This window comes from Serinus canaria, chromosome 25 (genome assembly GCF_022539315.1).
Source record: "Serinus canaria isolate serCan28SL12 chromosome 25, serCan2020, whole genome shotgun sequence".
NCBI lineage: Eukaryota > Metazoa > Chordata > Aves > Passeriformes > Fringillidae > Serinus > Serinus canaria.
Genome location: NC_066338.1, coordinates 3,136,419 through 3,147,414, shown reverse-complemented (window position 1 = coordinate 3,147,414; position 10,996 = coordinate 3,136,419). Strand labels below are relative to the sequence as shown.

The 10,996-nt window shown below is 55.0% G+C and overlaps 1 pseudogene; it reads left to right on the top strand.

Annotated features, from left to right (window-relative positions):
• Window positions 1-3,312: 3,312 nt before the first annotated feature.
• On the top strand, window positions 3,313-4,246 carry LOC108963722 (olfactory receptor 14J1-like; annotated as a pseudogene).
• The last annotated feature ends 6,750 nt before the right edge of the window (window positions 4,247-10,996 follow it).

Below are 10,996 nucleotides of genomic sequence, written 5' to 3'. Positions count from 1 at the left end.
ACTGAACTGTCCTTCTTGTCCAGGCGTCCATGGCCTCAGGCACATGAGCACTGTATAGGGACAGAGGAGCTCTGTGCTCAGTGGGGTGGAGACTTAGGACAGCAGAGGAGAGCCTGAGGAGGGATTGAGGGTGGTGTCAGAGATGGTGAATACTTTTGACATAGTAGAGAACAGCTGGAAAAACAGAAAAAAATTAATGCCAAGGGCAGATGGGGAGGCCTAGATTCCACTCAAGGAGACAGGAATTTCTCTCCCAGGGCAGGGCTGTGGTGCAATACAGACCCCCAGAAGGAGTCTGGGTCAGCCCAAGGCTTTGTGTGGGCAGACAGAGGCAGGCAGGAGGCAGAGCTGTCAGCAAAGGAAGGGGCCAGCCAGCTGGGGCAGCCGGGGGATGAGCACAGCCTGCAGGGACAGAGGCGCAGGGCAGGGACACCGTAGCACAGCCTGGGCTGCACAGGGCACAGCCATGGGCAGCAGCTGCCAGGCCCTGACAGAGCCAACTTGGGCAGCACTTGGGCCATGGCTGCTGGGCCTGGGCCTGAGCCAGGAGCAGGAGACAAGTGACCCTTGCAGGCCTGGGGCCTCATGGCCTCCTTGTCCCTGCTCAGCAGCCTGGCAGGGGCCGCCCCATGCTCCTGCCCTTGGCATTGCCCATCCCCACATGCCAGTGCCCATCCCAGGAAGAGCCCTGAGCAAGGAGGGAGGGACAGGATCTGCCTGGCCAGGGGCTGGGGCTCAGGCCTTGGCCCTTTGCATTCCTGAAACACATCCAGCTTTGCTCAGCACTAGAGACACCTTGGCCTTGTTTGTGCCCAGCTGTCATCACTGTCTGCAGTGTTCTGCTCTACCTGGAACCTGGGGACACTTCCTTAATCCTGTCCCTCAGTGAGACCCATTAAAACTTGAAGAAACTTTGGAGCTTAAATTTAATTTTGAGTTTTTGAGAAGTTTTTTGAAGACACTCTCAGGGACTGAGTCTCTTGTAAACAACACCAAATCCCTGAGAGGGTCATTAAAGTCCTTGTGCTGTGTCTGTGCTGCTGAGCTTTAAAGGAACAGCTCTTCCCAGGACCAGCTCCTCTCCCAGCCCAGCAGGGCTGAGGGCTCTGCCTGCAGGCACTGAGGGGACAGGAGCCAGGCAGAGACAGGCTGAAGGCAATCAGGATTGGGAAGACATTGAGCTGAGACTTCACTAGGGGAAAGATTGTCACAGCCCACTATGTGGTGAGTCTGTGGATGCAGGGATAGATCCCCGGTGCTCCTGGAGGGATCTCCTGAAGCTGACCCAGGACAGGACTGATGTGACTGTAAGGATGGCTCTGCTGCCCTTTCTGCTTTGGGGGAGGATGTGCTGCAGAGCAGGGCTGCCCTGGGCACCATCAGAGGGACAGGGCAGGATGGCTCCTGCTGCCAGGGATTGCTGCAGGGGGTGAAGCTGGGGCTGCAGCCAGGGCTGCCCAGGGCTGTCCTGCAGAGCAGGTCCTGCAGCCCTCAGGGCTCTTGGCCAGCCCAGGGCATGTGCCACCTGCCAGGGGCAGCTCTCAGCCTGCCTGGCAGCTCCCCATGGATGCTGCAGGGCAGCTGTGGGTGCAAGGAGTGACTAATGACAAGGCAGCTCTTGCTGCTGTGGAGAGGGTGCAGTGTGGGCCAGGGCTGCTCAGAGCTCCAGCTCATGCCCAGCTCATTTCTGAGGGGAGTTTTAATAAGCACATCCAGGGCAGGAGTTTCCTGCTTGGGTCTCTGCTTTTCTGAATCTGTGCTCCCACTTCTGTCTGGCTCTGCTTGGTGGCAATGGAAACTCAGCTGTGCAGGGGAGAGAGGGGCTGAGGCTCCTAAGCCATCACCCTGAGGATTCCTGGGCACCTCAGCAAGTGCCTGCACCTGCCCAGCCTCCAGATTCCATCCAGCATCACCTTTCCATGGTGCCCAGGCTGGGGGAGCTGTTCTTTCATCCCTGCAGCCCCGAGCAGCTGCAGGGCAGGGCTGGCCCAGGGGCTGGGCTGGGCTCTGGCAGCTCTGGCAGGGAAGGAGCCCGGGGCCACAGGAGCAGCTCGGGCTGGGACAGCTCCAGCAGCAGAGCCGTGGGAAGGGAGGGAGGGAGGCAGTGCTGAGGGAAGCCCTGCTGCAGGGCAGGTGTGGCACCTGCCGAGCCTGCCCTGCAGGGCAGACACTGCCCTGAGCAGCACAGCTCTTGTGTCCCCTCCCAGCCAGCACAGCCCTCAGCCTGGGGGCTCGGGGCCCTCAGTCCCTCCTGGGCTGGCAGAGCAGCTCCAGAGATGAAGGGCATCTCTCTGGCCATGTGCCCATTCCCTGCTGACCAGGGCCTGAGGGGCACTGTCCTGCCCTGCTGCTGCCTGGCAGGGGCTGGGCAGGGCTGGGCAGGGAAAGGCTTTTCCTCAGGCCCGACTCTCTCTCCCCTGGCCTTGCCCAGGTGCTCCTGGCAGTGCTGAGGGGCTCTCTGCAATGGCAGTTCCAGCTGCAGGGTCAGGACCAGCCCTTGGGCTCCTCCTGTGCAGGCTGAGCACAGCGATGGGGTGTCCCAGCTCCCTGTGCCTGGGGAGCTCTGGGCAGGGCAGCCTGGGGGGCTGGCAATGAGCCCACTCTCCTCAAGCAGTGCCATGGACAGGAGCCTTGGTGTGTCTCTGGGATCCCATCCAAGCTGTGAGCTGCCTCCACAGCACTGGGGGACAGGAGTGTCTTTGCCAGAGAGGGGCTGAGACTCTGAGAAAGACTGAGCCAGTTTGCTCTGCTCTGGGTCCCTCTGCTCTCTGCTGTGTCAGGCTGATTTCCAGGGGAACACAGGGACTACCCTGGATCTCAGAAAAGGCAGCTGGGGACAGATGGAGTGACAGAGCAGCTCCACTCACCTTCACTGAGTTACAGCCAAGGCTCTTGCATTGCACAGTTCTCTCTGATCTCCCTGGGCACAGCAGGAAACCCTCTCAAACTGCCTTTGGCCATCACGGCTCCTTAGCCCTGGGACAGGAGGTGCTGTCAAGCTCCTCTGCCTCAGGAGCAGTTTGGGCTCAAGTTATCCAACTCCAGGACTGGCCCCTGTCTCTGTTCCCATGACCCCACTGCTGCAGAGCAGAGCTGACCCCTCAGTGTGCATGGGCAGAGCCCCTGCTCATCACAGCAGCGGGGCCAGATACCAGCAGAGCTCCAGGCACAGGGCTGAAGAAAAGGAAAATTGGGTGGGACGGAGAGGCAGGGGCAGGGCTGGGAGAAAGGGCTTGAACATTGCTCAGGAAAGTCTGCCCTGACTTGTCACTGTCTCCTCCTTGAACAGCTCCCCATGGGCAGATACAGCAAATGTCCAACAGCAGCTCCATCAGCCACTTCCTCCTGCTGGCACTGGCAGACACGCAACAGCTGCAGCTCCTGCACTTCTGCCTCTTGCTGGGCATCTCCCTGGCTGCCCTCCTGGGCAACGGCCTCATCATCAGCGCCGTAGCCTGTGGCCACCACCTGCACACGCCCATGTTCTTCTTCCTGCTCAACCTGGCCCTCAGCGACCTGGGCTCCATCTGCACCACTGTGCCCAAAGTCATGCACAATTCCCTCTGGGACACCAGGACCATCTCCTACTCAGGATGTGCTGCTCAGGTATTTCTGTTTGTCCTTTTCTTTTCAGCAGAGGTTTCCCTCCTGACCATCATGTGCTACGATCGCTACGTGTCCATCTGCAAACCCCTGCACTACGGGACCCTCCTGGGCAGCAGAGCTTGTGCCCACATGGCAGCTGCTGCCTGGGCCAGTGCCTTTCTCAGTGCTCTGCTGCACACAACCAATACATTTTCCCTGCCCCTGTGCCATGGCAATGCCCTGGGCCAGTTCTTCTGTGAAATCCCACAGATCCTCAAGCTCTCCTGCTCCAACTCCAACCTCAGGGAACTTGGGCTTCATTGCTGTTAGTGCCTGTTTAGCATTTGGTTGTTTTGTGTTCATTGTTTTCTCCTATGTGCAGATCTTCAGGGCTGTGCTGAGGATCCCCTCTGAGCAGGGACGGCACAAAGCCTTTTCCACCTGCCTCCCTCACCTGGCTGTGGTCTCCCTGTTCCTCAGCACTGGCGCATTTGCCTACCTGAAGCCCCCCTCCATCTCCTCCCCATCCCTGGATCTGGCCCTGTCAGTTCTGTACTCGGTGGTTCCTCCAGCCCTGAACCCCCTCATCTACAGCCTGAGGAACCAGGAGCTCAAGAATGGCCTGAAGAAAATGATAACAAATGGTTTTCAGAAGCAATAAATTTTCATTCTCCTGTATAGCTGTATGATGTTACTTATTTATGCTCGCTCTGTCCCATGCATTTTTTGCTGCTGGCACAGTTGTTATACTTTTGAGAATTTGTTTACACAAAAATCTTTGCTTATACATTTTTAATTCAGTGTTTGTTTTTCCAGTGGCACCCAGTGACTGTATAAACCAGGAGCTGTACTAATACTACTACATTGAAGAACTGTGCATTGCCATGTGTGCCGGACATCTTTCCTCCCAGGCTTTTCTGGAGCTGTAGGGTTGGTGCCTCTGGGCAGAGCTGGAGCAGAAAAGGGAACCCCAGTGCTCCTCACTGCCAGGGAGCCCCAGAGTGTCTCCATCATAACTTCCCCTTCCTTCACTCCCACACTCACCTTCAGAACCCCTGTGGTGGTTTAAGGCCTCAGGGCTCTGCCAGCTCAGTCCCTGTCCTGCTGTGTGCCTGTCCAGGGACTGCAGGCAGGGACAGACCGTGGGCACTGCTGGGACAGAGCTGGGCTCTGCAACAGCATTTCCACCATGCAAGGGCATCTCCCTGGTGCAGGGCCTGAAAGCTTCAATCTCCTTCCCAGTTCCTCTCAGGGATGTGCCCAACACAGCACCCTGGAGAGGAAACCAGCAGTGACCAGCAGAATGTGGCAGTGATCAGGGTGGGGGCTGTCCCAGCAGTGCCCTTGCAAAGCCAGCACTGATGCAGCAGTGGCCTCTCACCCCAGGTCACAGAGGTTGTTCTTCCCTCCATGGAGGGACAGCAAGTGACCGGGTCAGGGTCTGTGTTTGCAGTACACGGACACTCCACAGCCCTGAACATCCTGTGTGTGTGAGGGGACATAAACCCAGTGAGCACAAACTCCTTCAGCTGCTCCTGGAGCTTCCAGAGAGTAACATCCCCTGGGAACCTCTGAGTGCAGGGCTGGGACGAGCTCCTGAGTACAGAGCTCCCTGTGTCCATCCCTCTGGCCGTGGGGCACCTCAGGCAGGGCAGAGCAGGGCAGGGTGACACCTGCAGGGCTGAGGTCCCTGCCAGGCTCTGGCAGTGGCAGCAGAGCCCAGGGAGCCCCTGCCCGTGCTGCAATGAATTCTGTGTGTGTGTGCAAGGGAAGGACTCGTGTCCCTGGGCAGCCCTGGGGCTGTGAGCAGGGCATGAGCCCAGCTCAGGGGTGGGCACCTGGCAGAGCCATGACATTTCTGGCTGTGCCCATAAGAGAAGACTTGGGCGAGGTAACTGTGGGTAAACCCCTCTGGCCATCAAGTGACAGCCAAGTGTCTCTGTCACTGTCCCTCCTTCATCAGAAGACAGGAGAAAAAAAGGTGAAAACATTGGGGGTCATCATAAAGAGAGATTAATACTGAAGGGACCAAAAAGCAAAGGCCAAATGCAGAAGCAAGGAAAACCATGGGAAAACAAGAGTTCAGCACATTTAGTCGTGGCTTTGGAAGACAAATGTATTAATACAGAAAATCCAGAGACCTTCTTGTCCCCCTCATTTCCCTGCTGATCAGGACATCACATGGAATGGAAGAGCCCTTGGGTCAGTCCAGCCAAGCTGTCCCATCCCTGTGCCCCCAGGAACACCTGCCCACCCCCAGCCCACTGGGGGAGGGGGTTGCAGAAAAGCCTCATGTGGGGTGAGCCCTGCTCAGGGACAGCCAAAGCCTTTGGCTGGGACCAGCCCTGCTGCAGCCACAAGAGCCAAGCACAGCAGGACAGGGCTGCTCTGGGCAAAGGGAACTCCATCCCAGCCACACCCAGGCCAAGGGGGCTCAGGGGCTCTTCCCACCTCTGCTATTCCACAATTGAATGAATCTTTTCCTTGGAGAGCTCTTTGAAGAGACAATTGCCAGAGAGGCAGAAGCAGAGCTACAAAAATGCAGCAGTACAAACACAGCAGCTCCTGTGAGGAATGAACCCTCCCAGGGCAGTGCTGTGGCAGGAGCAGCACCAAGGAGGGGCATGAGCTCAGTGCATGTGTGTGTGTCCCCAGACACAGAGGGTGAGGGTGGGCAGAGGTCAGGGCAGGGCTGGCAGCGGCAGGGCAGAGCCAGGGGACAGCGAGATGGGAGTGTGCAGCCTGCAGGGACACAGCAGCAGCTGTGGGACAGCGCAGGACAAGCTGTGCTGGACATGGTCAAGGGCCCTGGTGGGGCTAGCAGTGCCCAGGAGAAGCCACGTCTTGGTGCCCTGGGCACAGCAGAGTCTGTGCCACCAAGGGCTGGGAGGAGACACCTTGTCCTGGGGCCTCCTGGCACAGCCCCAGCCAGGCTGGGCACTGTCACCCCCTTGTCCTGCCCTCAGCATCCCCCCCTGCCCCACATCCCAGTGGCCTCAGGGATCTGCTGGAAGGAGTCCCTGGGGAGCCTTGCTCAGGAATGGCCCTGGGGGCTCCCTAATGCTCCCAGAGACTGCAGGTTTTTCAGAGGACTTTGGGTTTTGCTTTTGCCTGGGAGTCTCTGAGAGGTTTGTGCAGTCTTGGCCTCCAATTGTCTTCTCTAAAGAGTCCAGGAAGAGCCTGTGTTGATGATGGACCTCACTGGACTGACACTGAAACTGCATGAAAAACAGAAACTTCAACAACACCTTCTCAGTGTTACAGAATTTAGGCATTACCTTATTCCTGCCAGGATGTCATTGTGGCCATCACATGCAATAGAAATCATTCAATCCACACATGTCCGGGTTGCACAGTCAAAATCATTCCATCACACATTGTTCTTTACTATTCTTTTCACATATCTATACAGACAAAAGCCAAAGAAATTAATGTTCTTTGCTCTTAAATTACACAATTCTTACTATTCCATCTGCTATTGCTGATCGATCTGTTCGCCTTTGATGTCAATTAATCCTCATTCTTTGATTCCCTTCTCAATCTTTTCCCAGACCAGGTGTCTCACCACACTGGGGGTGATGTTCATTAATGTTCATTTACCTCCTGTGCATCTTCTGGCCACTCCCAATCTGTAGATGTTAAGCTCATCAGGCCTCACCCACCCTTAGTGAACAGAGTCTTTTGAAGAGAAACTTCAATTCCCCTCTAACTGGGCAAACAAACCCCTGACTGAAGTTACATTAAAAGAAACCAGAAGTTGTATCATTTCTGGTAATTCCATGAGGTTCCATAGTGTCACAGTGCTCTCCTTGGCTCCATGAAGCCACACAGTGTCACATCGAGCCCCTGGGTTCCACCAAGCCCTGCGGTGTCACCGTGGCTCCTTGGTTCCATGAGGCCCCACAGTGTCACCATGGCTCCTTACTTCCATGAGGCCCCACGGTGTCACCCTTGCCCCTTGGTTCCATGTGGCCCCACAGTGTCACCCTTGCCCCTTGGTTCCATGAGGCCCCACAGTGTCACCCTTGCCCCTTGGTTCCAAGTGGCCCCACGGTGTCACCCTTGCCCCTTGGTTCCATGTGGCCCCCCAAAGTCACAACAGCCCCCTGGTACCATGGCCTAGTTTTTGGCAGCAGGGGGGCACAGGGATGGCTCCTGTGAGAAGCTGTTGGAAGCTTCCACCATGTCTGGCACAGCCAGTCCCTGGTGGCTTCAAAGATGGAGCTGCTGCTGGCCAAGGCTGGGCCACTTACAAACAGTGGAAACGCCTCAGTGATAACAGACTTTAAAAGAAACCAAAAGAGAGATTGTGGCGCAGTTTTAACTCCAGTCAGAGAAGAGCAGAGGGAGAACATGTGAGAAGAACAACTCTGCAGACATCAAGGTCAGTGCAGAAGGAGGGGAGGAGGTGCTCCAGGCACTGGAGACCCAGGCACCCTGTAGGAGAGCCATGGAGAGAGGGGCCCTGCTCCCAGGCTGGAGCAGCCTGTCCTTGGAGGAATGCACCCCATGGAAGAGTGACCCATGCTGCAGCAGTTTGGGAAGGACTGTTGTCCCTGGGATGGACTCACACTGCAGCAGTTTGCAGAGGGCTGTTGCCCCTGAAATGGACTCACATTGGAGAAGTTCCTGCAGAACTGTCTCCCCTGGGAGGGACCCACGGTGCAGCAGGGGAAGCACCCCTCTCCCTGAGACAGGGCAGAAGCCATGGGTGATGAACTGACCATAACCCCCATTCCCTGTCTCCCTGCACTGCCGGGGTAGGAGGTAGAGCTGGAAGGAGGGAGGTGGGGGGCTTATTTTATTTCCCCTTATCCTGCTCTGAGTTTGTTAATAATAAATGAATTTCATATCTCCAAGCTAAGCCTGTTTTTCCCAGGACAGTATTTGATAAGTGATCTCTCCCAGTCTTTGTCTCAACCCATGAGCCCTTTATTAAATTTTCTCTGTCCTGCAGAGGGGAGTGAGTGAGCAGCTCTCATGGATGCCTGGCATCTGGCCTGGGTCAACCCACGACACCTTGGTACCACAGGGTCACAATGGACACTTGGTTCTAAGGGGTCTCATTGGTTCCATGAGGCCCTGCAGGGCCACTTAATTCAAAGAGGCCTCAAAGTTTCACAGTGGTCTCCAGGATTCCATAAGGCCCTGCAATGTCAACTGGACCTTTGGATCCATGGGGACCCACAGTGTCACAATGGGCCCTTTTGGTTCTACAGCATCACAATGGCCCCTCGGTTCCACGTGTCCTGCACTGTTCCATGGATCCTTAGTGCCATGGGTTCCTGTAGTGTCACAAGGGTCTCCTTGGTTTCATGTTGCCACATGTTGCCATAATTTCCATGGTATCACAACTGCCCCTGGATCCCAAGAGGCCCCACAGTGTGACAATGGCCCCTTGCTTCCATGAGGCCTTGTAGTGTCACAATGGTGTCCATGATTCCATCAGGCCCTGCAGTGTCACCATGGACAGTTGGTTCAATGACGCTCCACAATGTCACCATGGCCCCTTGGTTCCACAGAGCCCCACTGTGTCACTATGGTCCCTTTGGTTCCAAGGCTCAGAAGGGCCAGAATGACTCTTTGGTTCCATCAGGCCTTGAAGTTTCAAAATGGTCTCCATGGTTTCATGAGTACCCCCTGTGCACAACAGACTCTTGGTTCCCTGAAGTTCTTCAGTGTCACAATGGGCCCTTGGTTCCATGAGATTTGGTAGAGTCACAATTGACTCTTGGTTCCATGAAGCCCTGCTGTGCCACAATGCCCACGGTTCCATGAGTTTCCATGGTGTCACCACGGTCTCCTTGGATCCCCAGTATCACCATGGTGTCCTTGGTACCATCCAGGCCTTGTAACAAGAGACACTGAGCCATTTTGTGCCTTGCTAATGAAAGGCTGCAGAACTCACGGTTGTGAGGCTGTTTCACTGATAAGAAACAATAAACACCTGAGTCTGAAATATCATCTCAAGTACCTTCAATCCCAGCCTCAACAGAGGTAGAAAATACAAACAGAAATTCCATAGTAAATCAAAACCAGGGACCATATTTGAATGCAGGCAAAACACATTCAAGTGCATTCAAATGCACTCGATTTGATGGGGAGGTGATAATCCCCCATTCCAAGAGTGAACTTAATAAGGGCTGACTAATTAAGGAACTACAGAGAACCACAGTATGAGAAAAGCAGGTGGCATAGGTAATTCTGGGATAGGGAGACCAGAAAGCAAGACCAGATGAACCACTGTAGTTGCCAACAAGAAGATCACGTTCACATGCTGTGGGCAGGAACCCCGTCAGGCCGTGTCACGATCTGCTGGCACAAGGGGGGTCCTGATGGCTCGTTTTACCGATCTCAGAGTGCACACACACAGCAGGGGACTTTCAGTATTAACCAAAACAAATGCACCTTTTATTGAGTGCCCAGAGCAGATGTGATAGAAGGATTAGAAAGGAGATAAAGGACAGAGAGAGAGAGAAAACAGGGGGAGGGGAATAGCTACCAACAGAGACACGAAATCCTCGTGGTCCGGCCAATAGATCCATCTTGTAACCTCGGGGAGAATCTCAAAGTCTTTGGTTAACTCGGGGTCTTTTATAATCTACTGCCGGGAGGGGAGCAGGACGGCACATTGAGGGAACAGGTACAGGACAGAGGAGAATGAGTCCCTTGAGAACAGGTTGTCACAATCCGTCCCTATGAATGGGTTTCGTGATGGTTCGTAAGGGATCTCAGGGTGCAAAAAGAACGGACACGGTACAAGGGGGTTTTGCAGCAATAAGCAAAACAAATGCACCTTTATTGAATGATCACAGCAAAATGTGATGGAGGGATTAAGGGAGAGAAAGACAGAGAAAGAGAGAGAGAAAGAAAAAGGGGAATATAGCTACCAAACGTAGAGATGAAGTCCTTAGGTCCAGTCCAGCTGAGGATCCGCCTGTTACGTTGGGGAGTTCTCAGAGATGCAGTCCATCTGGACTCCAATTATACACTTTTCATTGAGGGGGAGGGGGATTATTTCAAAACTGAATCTATTGTATCTTCTGGTAAAAAGAATGGTATTTGGAAAAGGGGCACACACAGTCCATATCTCAGTGGTTGAGGGCCATTGTTTTCGTGGTCCAATGCCTGCACCTGCAACATCCTCCTTGCTTTGGTCAGCTCGCCTCCCCCGCGCACCTCCCCGGGCTCGGGGCTTCAGTCCCAGTCCTTGGGGAGTGTAGGAGCAGCCTTTCTCACGTGGGGATTTCTCGGGTTTTTCTCTGGTGGAGAGGCTTCTGTCATCTCAGCTTGTCTGTCACAGTGGTTGTAGATGAACGAGAGGGGTCTTCTGTGGGAGACCACCCAAAAGCTCAGGAGAAGTCCAGCCAGGCCAAGAGGTGGGACAGCTTCCAAGGCTGTTGGTGCAAAG